Below are 13,214 nucleotides of genomic sequence, written 5' to 3'. Positions count from 1 at the left end.
GCAAATAACTATAAATAGGTAATCTAAGGTTAATCTGGGCAATACATGGAGACCTCCAATGCTGAGGCTGAAGAAAACATGCAACAACTCTATCATGCCTGTGGGAAATGTGAAATCCTAGGATGGTGACAGTAGTTTTTATGAATTTGATTTACTTTAATCAGCACTTATTACTGACTTATGCATTCACATAACAGAGCATTTCCATAAGTCAAGGCTCCTGCCTACACAGTATTCTGTATTCACCAAGTTTTCACTTTATGTGTTTTCTGCTTAATATTAAAATTGAAGAAATATGGTAATAAAGAAGTAAGTTATTACAGCAAGTTGTATTATTGCTGTGGCAAGGACCAGACTTGCTGCAACAATGAACTGAGAACTCTAGGAGTAAATTGTCTGTGGGCTATCTAAATTAAGGTCTAACTATATCTCTCAAAAATTCTAGATAATGGAATAATTTTCACTCAACAAATGCAGAGTACCAACATTGTAGCACTGTACTAGGCATTGGAGAACAACAGCGAACACATGTCCAGACTTTGTGGATTATAAATGAGTAAGAGATACACACTCGACACATGTAAATTATACATGGAAGATGCTAAATAGAGGCATAATCATAAATGGTCTGAAGTTGGAGATGGAGTGGTACCATGAGGTGTGTGTGGCTCAGGAAGATATACAGTTAATGGCATTTTTGCTGTTCAACTATTTACCAAGAATAGCACTTGGTCCTGTTTATTAACAAAGTACTTATTAAAAGAACCTTATAAAAAATGACCTGTGGTCAACTTTAATGCAGAGGGAGAAGAGGAAAAAAAGCCCCAGAACTCTGAAAAATTCCTATAGCAGAGTGGAAGAAAAAAAGACATTAATGAAGAAAACAAAAAAGGCTGTAGCAGTTGTTTAATTTTAGCAATTTTCCTCACTTAAACATTCCTTCTTATTTTGCTTATGGTAAGATATTTTCATATGCTAAAATATCTGCTTGGAATAATTGAAAGCTAGTCCTGTAAAATTGTTATATGACCCCATAACAGTTAGGAGTGTCTGGGACCAGGCAGGGAGCCAAAGAATCCATGACCACCGGCTCCAATCCAGAAGGCAGACGAATAGAGATTTTGCAGTTAACAGCTAAACGTCCACTTAACATGCATCTCTGTTTTAAACTCAAATAAAGTTCTTGAGTTGAACGGCACTCCACCTTAGCAGCAGTTTTGTCGTTTGCAAGTTATTTCGTGATTTCAGCTTTGACATTGCTTGCATGTACTTTCATGAATATATTAAACACTTGCACATAATTAACTATGACGGGAAACTAACCTGGGCTTCAAGGATGTTGTAACCAATTCTAATTTACCTTTTGTAACCTATAAGCTCAGGTAACCTACGATCACTGCTAACACATCTGAAAATCGAAACTGAATTGAATTCAAGTAATGCAACCCTACCAGTGGCTGGAGAGACACACACAGAAATGTTAGTGAATAGAAAACCCCCAGAACACTGGCACAAAAATTACACACTGCCTTTTATGTATATTACCACTCACTCTTAAATGTATGAACAGCTTGCTGACTGACTAGGTTCACCAGGGCGACATTTTCCCAGCTCTCCTGACCCGCTGTCTCTTTCCCTCTTCTCAATTTTCTATCCCTGTTCCTCAAAAACCGTTCCTTCTGGTCTATGAGCTGTTTACTCAAGCCAAGAGAAACTGGCTTGGTACACCGCCGTCACCGGTCATAAGTGCTCAATGTGTTGAATGAACACACGTTTGCCGTGGAACCAAGAAGCCCAAATCCCGGGTTAGGCCGAGAACGTGGGCTCTGCGAGCAGATATTCAGGAAGGCGGCGAAAACGCTAAGGCCACGCAAGGAAACGTGCGGGCCCTGGCAGCGAAAGCATTAACTGTTGGTGGAGAAAATCGCTCAAGATACAATTTTGAGAAAAATCCTTGGCTCTTCACGTAAATTGGTGAGCAGTCTCCACAAATGCCTCCACAGAGTTAATCCCTGGGAAAGGACCCTCGAAGATGCTCCAACACTGAGAGACCGCTGAGAGACCGCGTTCCGGAGCGCAGCAAAAATGACCCCTCCAGGAGAAAGACTCTATGGCCAACTCTCGCTCCGCCAACCCGGGTGCTGGCGGGCTACACTGCAGGGAGCTCACAAACTCCCGGAAGGGGACCAGAAGCCTACGCCCCTGCTCTCACGGGTCTGTCCCAACGGCCTCCGTGTAGACCTCGCGTTGTTTGGTGCTGTGGGCGGAGCTATCCCAGAGGGGGCGGAGCCGGAATGGGGCGTCCCCAGGCCTTGTTGACTTCGGTGTCCTCGCCGAGCGGCCAGAGCGGCCGCGTTTCTTCGCGCATGCCCAGCTGTTGGACGGCTCCTCAGTTCTTGTGTGTCGGGCTTCCTCTGCTCCATATCCCGGCGCCGCCCCTCAACACGGCGGCGGCGTCCGCGGCCGTGTTGTGGCGGTGGAGGCGGTTCGCTGCCGCGGAGCTCCCTAAGTCCTAGTGGCTGACCCTACGCTCTGCTGCGGCGGGCCGTGCGGGCCGGCACTGGACAGGTAACATCGCTGCCCGTGGGCTCGGGATCCTGCGGGTTGGCACGTCTGGAGTGCTCCGGTGGAGTGGACTGCGGGGTGTTGGAGGGAGGTCGGGAGTTCGGCGGCCGGAGAGTTGAGGGGGTAGTAGTGTCGAGGGAGTCTTGGGGTTCGAAGGGGCTGGGTGGTCAGGGGGGTGGGACGGTCCTGCAGCGCTGACTCGCTTCGGGACGCAGGCTCCGCGTTGCTGCGGTTCTCACACACCCGCGGGCCCTTTAGGGCCTTTCAGATCCACCCTGTGACTTACTGTTGTTTTGATTTTGAAGGAAGAGAGTCCAACCTCCGTAGGCTCGGGGAAGCCTTGGGGGCTGGGGCTGGGAAGGGATTTAGAGCAGGCGCCGGCGTTTTCTTACTTTCTGTTTTGTTTGTTTGCTAGAGCGTTTGCTACTGTTTAAGTGTGGCGCTGGTCCTTAGGGTATTTCAAACGCCGGCGTAGAGAGGATCCGTGAGTAGAAAAGCCAGAGGGAGTAATTTTGCAAGTCTAATATATATTTTAACTTGCAGTATTGTTCTTGTATGTCCTTGTTTTAAAGTTAAGAAATCATAACTATATTTAAAAACTTACAAATTAGAAGAATTTGGATACAGAGGAGAAAGTGTGGTTTTACCAATATTTATTTTCGCCCAATTATTATTATTTTTTTAAGTTACAGAAGTTCTGTGTGTGTGTGTGTGTGTGTTTTAAGAAAAAAGTCAAGCAGCCAAACAATGAAGACATCGCTTCCACCTTTTACTACCCAGTCTTCAAGTATACTGTTTAGCCATTCAGGATTTTTCTGTGCATATAATGTTTTAAAAGCAAAATTGAGAACATGTATAGTATGTGGTTTTTATTAGCCAACAGTATTCGCAGATATTCTTCCATTTTATTACGTAACTTCGTTCTTTTGAAAAGCTACATAAGTATATATTTTTTTATTGCTGAACATTGTCTCCAATTCTTCTGTAACATTTTAGCTTTTAAGTAGTTTTGGAAGAGGGCTACAAACCAGTATTTTGAAACATAATGTGGTAAAACTTTCAGAATGTCTAAGGCCAGATGGGGATACTTATTGTACATATTAGGCAAGTTGAGTAATATGTTGCCACAGAGCTTAGTGGTAGTTTATATGAGGCTTGGATGACTTTGTCAAGCAGGTTACTAAAATAGTTTACCTTTTGTTTTTAAGTATTTTTTCAAAATCAATTTAAGTCTCATGGCCAGTTGAAAACATTGAATTCCTTAAACATGAACTGTCTCATTTGTGAAGAAGACATAAAGTGGAAGGCCAGAGAAGTTTGTTATTTCAGGCAGGTTAAAAAGAAACGCAGAAAACAGCCAGGGATTAAATATTTTCATAGTAAATCTCAGGGAGTAAGCCATAAATGGAAGAATGATAACTACACTGCTTACTATTAAATAAACAGAAAGCCAGGAACTCCCTTTTACATTTTGTATTTCTCCATGCAAAACAGCTGGAGGTCCTTTGTTGATTTAATCACCAAATTGTATTTATTAAAAACGTACTGTGTGTTCATCTTGGTACTAGTTTCCAGGGAAAACATAGAATTGAGTGAGATAATCACAAAGAACAGTCTTGTTCTAAACATGTATGGCCTGAACTCTTAGGCTCATTTGTGTAGTATTTCATTATTTGGGGAACTGTTTTTAAAAGGAATCAAAAACATCCATGGCATTTTAGTTATGGTTATTGGTAATATGCGTTTCCTTACATGTTTTCACAACATCGTAGGGGATATTCTCCCTATTCTACAGATTAATAAACTGAGGCTATGAGAGATTAAACTGCTCAAGATCCCTTTGCCCTTTTAGTGGTGGTGACTGCACTAGATTGAGGCATACTTAATCCTGTATACTGCTCTGCCATGCTGTTTCCCATTAATGAAGACTGCCTTAGAAAGTTTCTTACTTGTCTTTGGTTGGAAATGTTCCTTACTAAATAGAGACATGAATATAATCGTACACATTGAAAAAGAATCCAAAGGGTAGTGTGAAACTCAAATGATCCTTTTAGATGAGGGTGCTGGTGGTGTATTACTAAAATATTAAATTCCTTGAGCTGATGCCATTAACCAAGAAGTTGGAGGATTGTGTTACTTTTAGTCACTCTGCTTTAGAATTGCCTTTTGTTGTTAGTCTCTTTGATAAACTCTTTAAGAGGCCTTCATTTTGTTATCCTGAATCAATAGATTCAAAATTAAGCTGTTTACTTTGCAAATTTAATAATTTTTCCCTCATTTCCTTGTTTATATTAATGACCTTAAATATTTTCTTAGGCTCAAAATCAAAGATGGTATTTACTTTTCCACTCTCCCCTTTTCTCAGAAATAGTTTTTTTGTCATTTATTTTATTGTGGTACCTGATTCTCCTTCCTCTTCTCCATTTTCCCGTCAACTAAGTACTTTTAATCCCTTTGCCTCAATTGCCATTAACAAGAGACATCCCTAATTTCTAGGTTTTGCTATTCATCACACATACTGTTATCAAATTAATTGTTCTAAATACAACTTTGATTATGTTTTCCCTGCCAAACAGAAACCAACAAAACAGAACAACTGCAAACACTAATTGTTTCTTATGACAGCCATTGTCCTGAATGCTTTGTTCTCAATTGGTCCTCATAATAATTTGATGTCGTAGATACTGTTATCCCACTTTACCTGGAAGAATTAAGACTTCATGAGCCTAAAGGCATTGCTAAGTAGGTAGAAATGGCAAGTGAATACCAAGCATGTCTTAACTTCCAACTGTGTTCTTGACCATTGTACTTCCACTGAGTAGCTTCAGATCTACTGTGGAATAAAGTCCTTGTTTAAAACAGCATAATTTGTCCCCAGCAGTCCTTTTCAAATTTCTTATTTTATTCAAACTTAAGTTTACACATGTAAAAAGCTAGCTTCTATACCATATTTTCTTAGAGCTCCCTCTTCTCTGTCTCCCCTCGTGTAGTTTAACCTCTTGATATCTTTCTACTATGAATTTGTTTTTGAGAGCTCTAACAGTAGTCATTGAATTATAAAATGCTTGAAAACAGAAACCATGTCTTACTGTTCTTGTATTTCCCTGTGGATGCTCAGGAAATATACATGAACAAATATGAAAACAATCACTGGTCAACTGCCCCTTTAATGGCATTTAAGTAGTTGATTTTAGTTGCTAGATGACACACACAATTGTTTGTTGGCGTTTTTAATTGTGTATATATGCAACAAAATCAGATTTTTTTGTGGTAGATTATCAGATGAGTTCTTTATTTTGAGAATGATTACTAAATAATTATGATAAGTTTATTTAAAATTCAGTTTTTTTCTATATGCATGTCTTGAGTTATTATATATGAAAATTCTTAAAATGAATGGGTTGACATTGAATTCTTTTCCATGCTGTTTAGACATATTTTTGTATGAACCATAGTATTGTCATAAGCTCTCTGGTCTTACAGTTTCTTCTGTGCTTATATGGACATGAAATAATAAAAGTATGCCTATACTGCAGTGTCATTTTATTTTTGGTGATATCAGGAAGCTCCAACTATATGGTCACTCAGAATGCCCTCACACAGATTATATGTAACTCTGCTTCCTAGAGATTCATGTGAAATTTTGGACTTACATGAATCTATAAAAGTTAATGGTTACCCTACAGCGGCTACAATTAATATATTTCTCTTACATCTGCCTTTGCGGCTTGTATTCTATTACAGTTTAGCCACTCAATAATTCTTGCTTTATTAAATAAAAATGTAATACTTGCTGTTAGGAATTAGGAATGTAGGATATCTTGGTCATGAGGGAGACTGGGGGTTTCTTTTTGTAATGTTAAATGCATGTCTATAAAGGAGTGAGACCGGCTCTTAAGCTAATGAATTTGTCTATTTGCTCTTAACTTTATAAAGTGTTAAAGTAATCACATACTTCTGAATATAAAAGTTTTAAGCAAGTTTAAAATAAGTCATTGATTTTTTAAAATTGGTAATATTTTAAAAACAGGTAATGAGGTTAAAGTGGTACAAAAAGTTTTATAAACTGAAAAATGTCTCCTCCTTAGTCTCCCACTTTCCTCACTGGTATGTAGCCATTCATCTCTGGAGTGGTAGAAAAGAAACTATTTATTTGTGTACAAGTAAATATGAATAAATATCCTTTTTACACTTATGTAAAGTTGAGGGACACTGCAAACAGTTTTTCATTTGCATTTGTCACTCACTGTGTCTCTAATATTCCATTTGAGATAAAGAACTTCATTTTTAAAAAAATTTTGTAGCCTCAAAGTATCAGCTATATATATTACTTATATATTATATATCTGCTGTATATAATATACTTAACCATATTCTCTGTTGGTGGTCATTTAGATTGTTTCCTTTTTTTTTTTTTTTTTTACAATTATATCCATCAAGGCAACACTATGAAGAGAAATAAAAAGTAGATCTTTCCTTGTAGAGGAAAATAAAGTTTGAAAGTGGAAATGGATATTTCTTGGTGAGGAATGAAATGAATTCCTTTTCTGGCCTGATGATTAATGGAAAGTGAACAAAGAGAAGAATGGAAGATGCTTGCTAGAATTCATAGTTGGCAATTGAATTGGAGGAGTAGGGGGATGGCCATGTGGTTGGTAGCCTCTCCTGTGACTAAGTCATCTGCTCCAGGCAAGGGTCAGCCCTGCACGTGTTTAGAAGTTCTGTGCTTAGAAGGGATACTAGCTATCTGGAAATTGATCTCTGGGACTGTAGTCTATAATATAATAGAATAATTAATCTAGGAAATCTGTTCAGGGGAGGAACTAAGATCCGTTAAGTATCACCTAGAAGAAAATGTCATGACCTACAATGTAATATATTTTCTGTTAATTAATTTTTATAGTATATGTTCAAAGATAAGATTAAACTATGAAATAAATGAAACTAAGCAAATTCTTCCTCTGGCAAACCTCCCCCGTCCACATCTGCTCCTCATGGGTTTCTTGGTTAATGGTTTTTTAATGATGTCCTTTCAGACTTTTATACATGAACAGAAATAATATATGGTAAAGGTGATAAAAGAATTTTATGCACTAAGTGAGTAGGTGATGAGATAGTGAATGCTCTTTGATTTCTTCAGACCAGGGTGCTCCAATCAGAATAATGTGTAAAATGTAACAACTGCTTAGGTTCTGGACCTGGTCTATCAGGTTACTCTTAGCAAGTCATTTCAGATTTCCCAAGCTATGTTTTTTTAAAAGTAGTTCTGTAGTGATGTATTATCTTTGTCATTTTTGAAGTCAGTCCTTTATATGGGATTTGAATGGTTTTTTTTGATAGGCATCAAAACATAGTTTTTAGATATCTGATAGCCATGTCATTTCTTTTTATGGTGACACTGTATATGCTGCTTAGGTGCATGTAGTGTAGGTATTTTCTTACACTGGCTTATTGGTACTGACTCGTTTCTGAACACCTATGATTCACTTTTGGTCATTTATACAGACTTTACTAGTCACTGTAGAAATAATAAGTAAAAGGTTATTTGTTTTTGCTTCTTTCCACATATAATAGAAGTATAAATTTGTTGTAGAAAGACTAGAAAATATGGATAAAGAAGAAACAATATCAGGAATGTTATCACCAAGGGATGGTATTGGGTTAGGCAAAATGTCCATTATATTTTTTCCATAAAATAAGACAAATGTTTCATTTTCACCAATAACTTTATTGATTTGGGTATTTTTGAGTATGTCAGCTATTTCCTACTATTGGCTTCTAGTGGGTAGAGGCCAGGGGTGCTGCTAAACATCTTCCAATGCATAAGGCAGTCCCACAGTGAAGAATTATTTGTCCAGAATGTCAGTAGTACCAAACTTTGCAAACCATTTTTGACGTGTTCGATCAATCATAGCACCTTCTCCATACACTGCACAATTTTTTTTGTTTCAGTTGTGTTTTTACCTTTCTTGAAATAATAAGGCATAATACGCTGAAAATGCTGTAGTATTTTCCTCCATCTTTAATGTTAAAATGACTGCACAAAACTTCACCAATTTTGATGTTTCTTTTTTTAAATGCATGCTAATATGACAGCTGGCACAATACAGTCTAATGAAATTGTTTCCAATAAAGTTAAAGGCAACCAAGCACTACTGGAGCCATTGTACAGCAAAAAAGTGACAGTTATTGGCCAACCCAGTATATCCTCTGGTTAGTTCTGACAGGCTTCTGTGTTAATGAGAACACCTGCTAGAAAAGGCTAGCTATATAAATCCTATTGCCATGTAAGGCAAATGGATTTGGTGATAGAGGCATGGTAAATGTGAGTGCTTCCGTTTTCTCTGACCTGGATACTTTGCTAGGTAACCAAGGCTATGGTAGGGCCTCTGTCTAGTGTGTCAGGTGGCTTGTGCACATGTACAGCCAGGTGGTTGGTGGTTGAGCTGGTGGTGATGGGAGCTACAAGTATGTTGGTGCATGGATCAGATAGGGCATCACTCCTTGCTCCTGGGTTAATAGGTCAGAGCTTTTGTTCCTGATTATGTATCATTGTATTTTTGTAGTCCATCTTTAAAATATTGACCTTAAATTAAGTTTGTTAGAAATGTTTAGAAATGCCATAGCCTAACAAATAAACACAAATCAACTTTTGGTTAACAGTATTTAGAAAGATGGTTTATTTTACCCCTGTGACTCCTGTAAGTTCTGCTACTCTGTTCTTGTGTTTTATCATAGTCTTTCAATGACCAGAGTGGATTTTTAAATTCTTGGTCACCTTGATACTCAAATATAAGAGCAAATCTTGGAACGCATGATGGTAGTCATTATAATTTTACTTTTACTATCTGGCAGTGGTCTGTAGTGACTTAATATGTATCGTAAATTTCTTCCTAAAAGAAGTACTTTAAGTGGTTCTAAACCATTTTAATGGACTTGACTTTTTTTTCTGCAAATAGAATGAGTTGAATCCTTCATTTATGAACCACAGAAATTAGAAATGGAAAAAGAAAGGTTTTTAGGTTTTTCTACATTGATTTATATAAATATGTATTGTAACCATTCATGAAATTGATTTGGTTCTAAAGAAAAGGGAGGGAGATCACTGTGGACTTGTGGTTGTTTATGGCCAAAAAAACAAAAAAACTATGTAAGCTTTCTTTTTCTTCTTGTTAAGCACCTGTTCAATTATCACTATTTTAATAATCCCTGGTTTTATTTTATCTTGATAAGAAAATAAATGCAGTTCACACTAATAATTATATGTATGCGTGTATATATATATATGGATGTACTCCCACATATATACACGTGTATACGGACAGCTGCAGTGCACAGCTCTGGAAGGCACTGTTCACATAGAATACAGTGTAATTGGCATTCCCTGTACTGCTGCAGGAAAACTCACACTGTTTGTGTAAATGGTGCTTCCTGGAATTGTGTAATATGAGATACTAATACATTTAGTTGCTTCAACATTTTCATATAACTTGCCATTTAATCTTCACAATCTTGTCAAAGAGGCAGGTAAATATCATTATTTCTATTTTATAGATGCATGAACTAAGACTCAAAGTTACATCCATTTCCTAAATCAGCTTTCTTATCTGTAAAATGATTTATAGTGTTTAAGGACACAGGGTTTGGTGTGAGATAGGCCCAGAACGGAACCCTAGTTCTGCCTCCTAAGCAAGTTATTTAATCTCTTTCCTTAATTTCCCATCCTTGTAAATAATACTATTCGAATTTTGTTAAGATTCAATTAATGTATTTAAAACAGGCCAGAGATTTATGTGCAGTAAGTACTCAACAGATGATAGTTGCACTAATAATAAAGGTAATATTATTTTGTGAGTCAACACTTGGCAGAGAGTGAGGGGCCTAATACAATCTCGCCATCAATATTGTAGACAGGGAGAAACAGGAGAAAAAAAAAATACTATAGCAAGGACAGTGGTTGTGATATAGTCAAGGACAGGCTGTGGAAGTACATTAGGCCCAACATACTTGTATGTTAGTTAAACTGGATTCGAATCATGTGGTCACCCAATAAGAAATGAGAAATTATTGTGTTGAAAGGGAGAGACAAAATTCTAAACTGTGGAGGATTTATACTGTAGCCATGGACTCTGACATGCTCCTGACACACCATTATCACTAATGTTCCTCATAATGATTTGGAGCCACGAGGAAATGGTTGAATTATACTGGGTATTATCTAAGACTAGAACTGTTACACTATAGAAAGACTTTCATTAATTTGCTTTTAACCTTAGAAACAGAGATCTGTGTTTGGATATCTGTAACATTGTTTTTACTCTTTATAGTGCTAGATAAACAACATTTTACTAAACTTGAATATGTACATTATTTCATTTGATTCTTAAAGCTGAGGTATGGTTGATAGTAAGGCTAATGGCCATTGGTAAGGTTAATGGTTACTGTTAAGGGCCAGTTCTAACCTCCATAATATGTTTTATTCTTGGCCTTTTCTCACTTAGCTCAAAGTTTATTAATAAAGTCCAGTGTCTGCTTGCTTTCTTTCATATCTGTTAGTATCATCTCTTGTGTAGAGCATTATTCAAATCAAATCCTGCTCCTAAGTTCTTCATATCTTCTGGCTAGTGTGTCTTTCCATTCATTTTTAGTGATACGTGAAAAGCATTTACCTGCAGGGTAGTCTATTTTTAAAATAGACTCTTGAGGCCATCCTGGAATCATACTCCATTAAAGTTTGGACAATTTTGAATCTGCTACAAATATCAAAATAAGAAAAGGTCTGGACTATCATGTACAGAGTTTTACTGATGCTGAATTGAATTTTGTAAACACTGAGAATAAACTCAGTGTAGCTTTCTGTAGCTCACTGTAGTAGCTTTCTACCACCCTAAAAGTAAGGTCAGGAATTAAGCAGGACTGAGCCCTAAGTATTTTTAACCTTGATGTTTATATTTAGGTCATTGTGATCTCCTACTTCTTTACTCTATCTTGGGTGAGAAATAGGAGAGGTGGGATTGATTTGGGCCACAAATTAACACATTTAATTTGGATTTGTTTGATTCCCCATGGAGCAGCATTCTACTGGGGAATAGAGTGTGGCTAGTGTAGTAGACAAATAATGCCTCACCCAAAGATGTTTATGTTTTAATTTCTGGAACCTGTGAATATTTTGCCTTATATGGCAGGAGGAAATTAAGGTTGCTAATCAGCTGACTTTAAGATAGGAAGCCTCCTGCATTATCCTGATGAGCTAAGTATAATCACAACTTTCCTTAAAAGTGGAAGGAGAACTCAGCTGGATGTTGCTGGCTTTGAAAATGATGGAAGGGGTCATGAGCCAAAGAAAGATGGACAGTAGATACTCCAAAATGCAAGAGAACAACCCCCACCCCAGCCTCCAGAAAGGAACTCAGACCTGTCTATACCTTAATCTTAGCCTAGTGAGACCTGTGTCAGACTTCTGATCTTCAGAAATCTATTATTATAAACTTCTGTGGTTTTGAGCCATTAATAATTGTATTAATTTATTATGGCAATGATAGAAAACTAATACAGATAAGTGTATTGTGACCATTTTACCCAACAAAATAATATTAAGGTGACATTTACAAAATTGATAAAATTAGTGAGATTGTGTTTAAAAAGGGGTGGCCTTGAACCCTGCCAGGTAGAATTTCCTCTCCTTTTTTGCAGCATCTTCAAGGTATCTCTAAATTTTGGAGGTTTCTTCTTTCATAATAAAAGTGGTGTAGTGGGCAGATGAATCCAAATGGTATAAAGCAGGGGTGTTATACTCATTTTCACCAGGGGCCATATCATCCTCTCAGTTGCCTTCAAAGGGCTGAATGTAATTTTAGGACTGTATAAATGTAACTACTCCTTAATAGTTAAGCGAGAGCTCGGCACTGCCACCGGGTAGAAACAGGGTGCCAGGATGCATAAAAGAAGGTGGAGGGCTGGATTCAGCCCGTGGGCCTTGAGTTTGCCACCTGTGGTATAAAGGATGCTATTGAAATTGGGAGAACCACAGATATGAACACCATCATGAAGTTTGTTATAATGAACTAGCTAAAATTGATAAGGATAGTGACAAAATGGGATTTTTCACTGAGAGGAAGGGAAATAATTGTAGAGAGTAGCTAATTTGAAAAGTGGGGGGCTATGTAAAAGGTTTTGGTTTCAGATATACTAAATTTGAAGTGGTATTGGGAACCTCCTCCCCTGTGAAATTAATCTGGAAGCTTACTAAATGCTCTGGAAATTTTATACTAAAGGGGGATGATTTTGAATCAGAACAGGAGAAAGGAGAAATACAGACCTGCCCTAAAGTCCCTGAGGTAATTTGTTGGAGGAAAGTGTGGGGGAGCTTTGCCTGCAGAGTCCCCCATCTGCCACGGATGAGAATAAGTCTACCAAGACATGATCTGCTTGGGGAGGAAAGGTGGCCAATCTCTCCAAGGAGAAGGGCCAACAGCCTTTTCCTCCATGGGCTTTTATTGGGTTCAATTTGCACAGGAATACAGGTAAAGCTCATCAATCATTGTCAGGCAGTGAGGATCAAACAATAGATAACATTCAGAGAACTCTGAGGGCTTATTCTGAGTCAGGGTCAGTTAGCTAAAGGGCTATAAAACTTTGGGAAACAAACT

At 37.8% G+C, this 13,214-nt stretch overlaps 1 protein-coding gene across 2 annotated transcripts in view; it reads left to right on the top strand.

Annotated features, from left to right (window-relative positions):
- The first annotated feature begins 2,340 nt into the window (after positions 1-2,340).
- PCMTD1 (protein-L-isoaspartate (D-aspartate) O-methyltransferase domain containing 1) overlaps positions 2,341-13,214 on the top strand; it is an 81,117-nt gene continuing 70,243 nt past the window's right edge. For both annotated transcript variants that reach the window (XM_045186076.3, XM_024578360.4), the window contains exon 1: positions 2,341-2,568. The gene's annotated coding sequence lies outside the window, so the exon portion shown is untranslated. The remainder of the gene's footprint in view (positions 2,569-13,214) is intronic.

Source organism: Desmodus rotundus, chromosome 8 (genome assembly GCF_022682495.2).
Source record: "Desmodus rotundus isolate HL8 chromosome 8, HLdesRot8A.1, whole genome shotgun sequence".
Taxonomy (NCBI): Eukaryota; Metazoa; Chordata; class Mammalia; order Chiroptera; family Phyllostomidae; genus Desmodus; species Desmodus rotundus.
The sequence above is the reverse complement of the archived record's forward strand: the minus strand, read 5'-3'. Positions and strand labels throughout refer to the sequence as shown.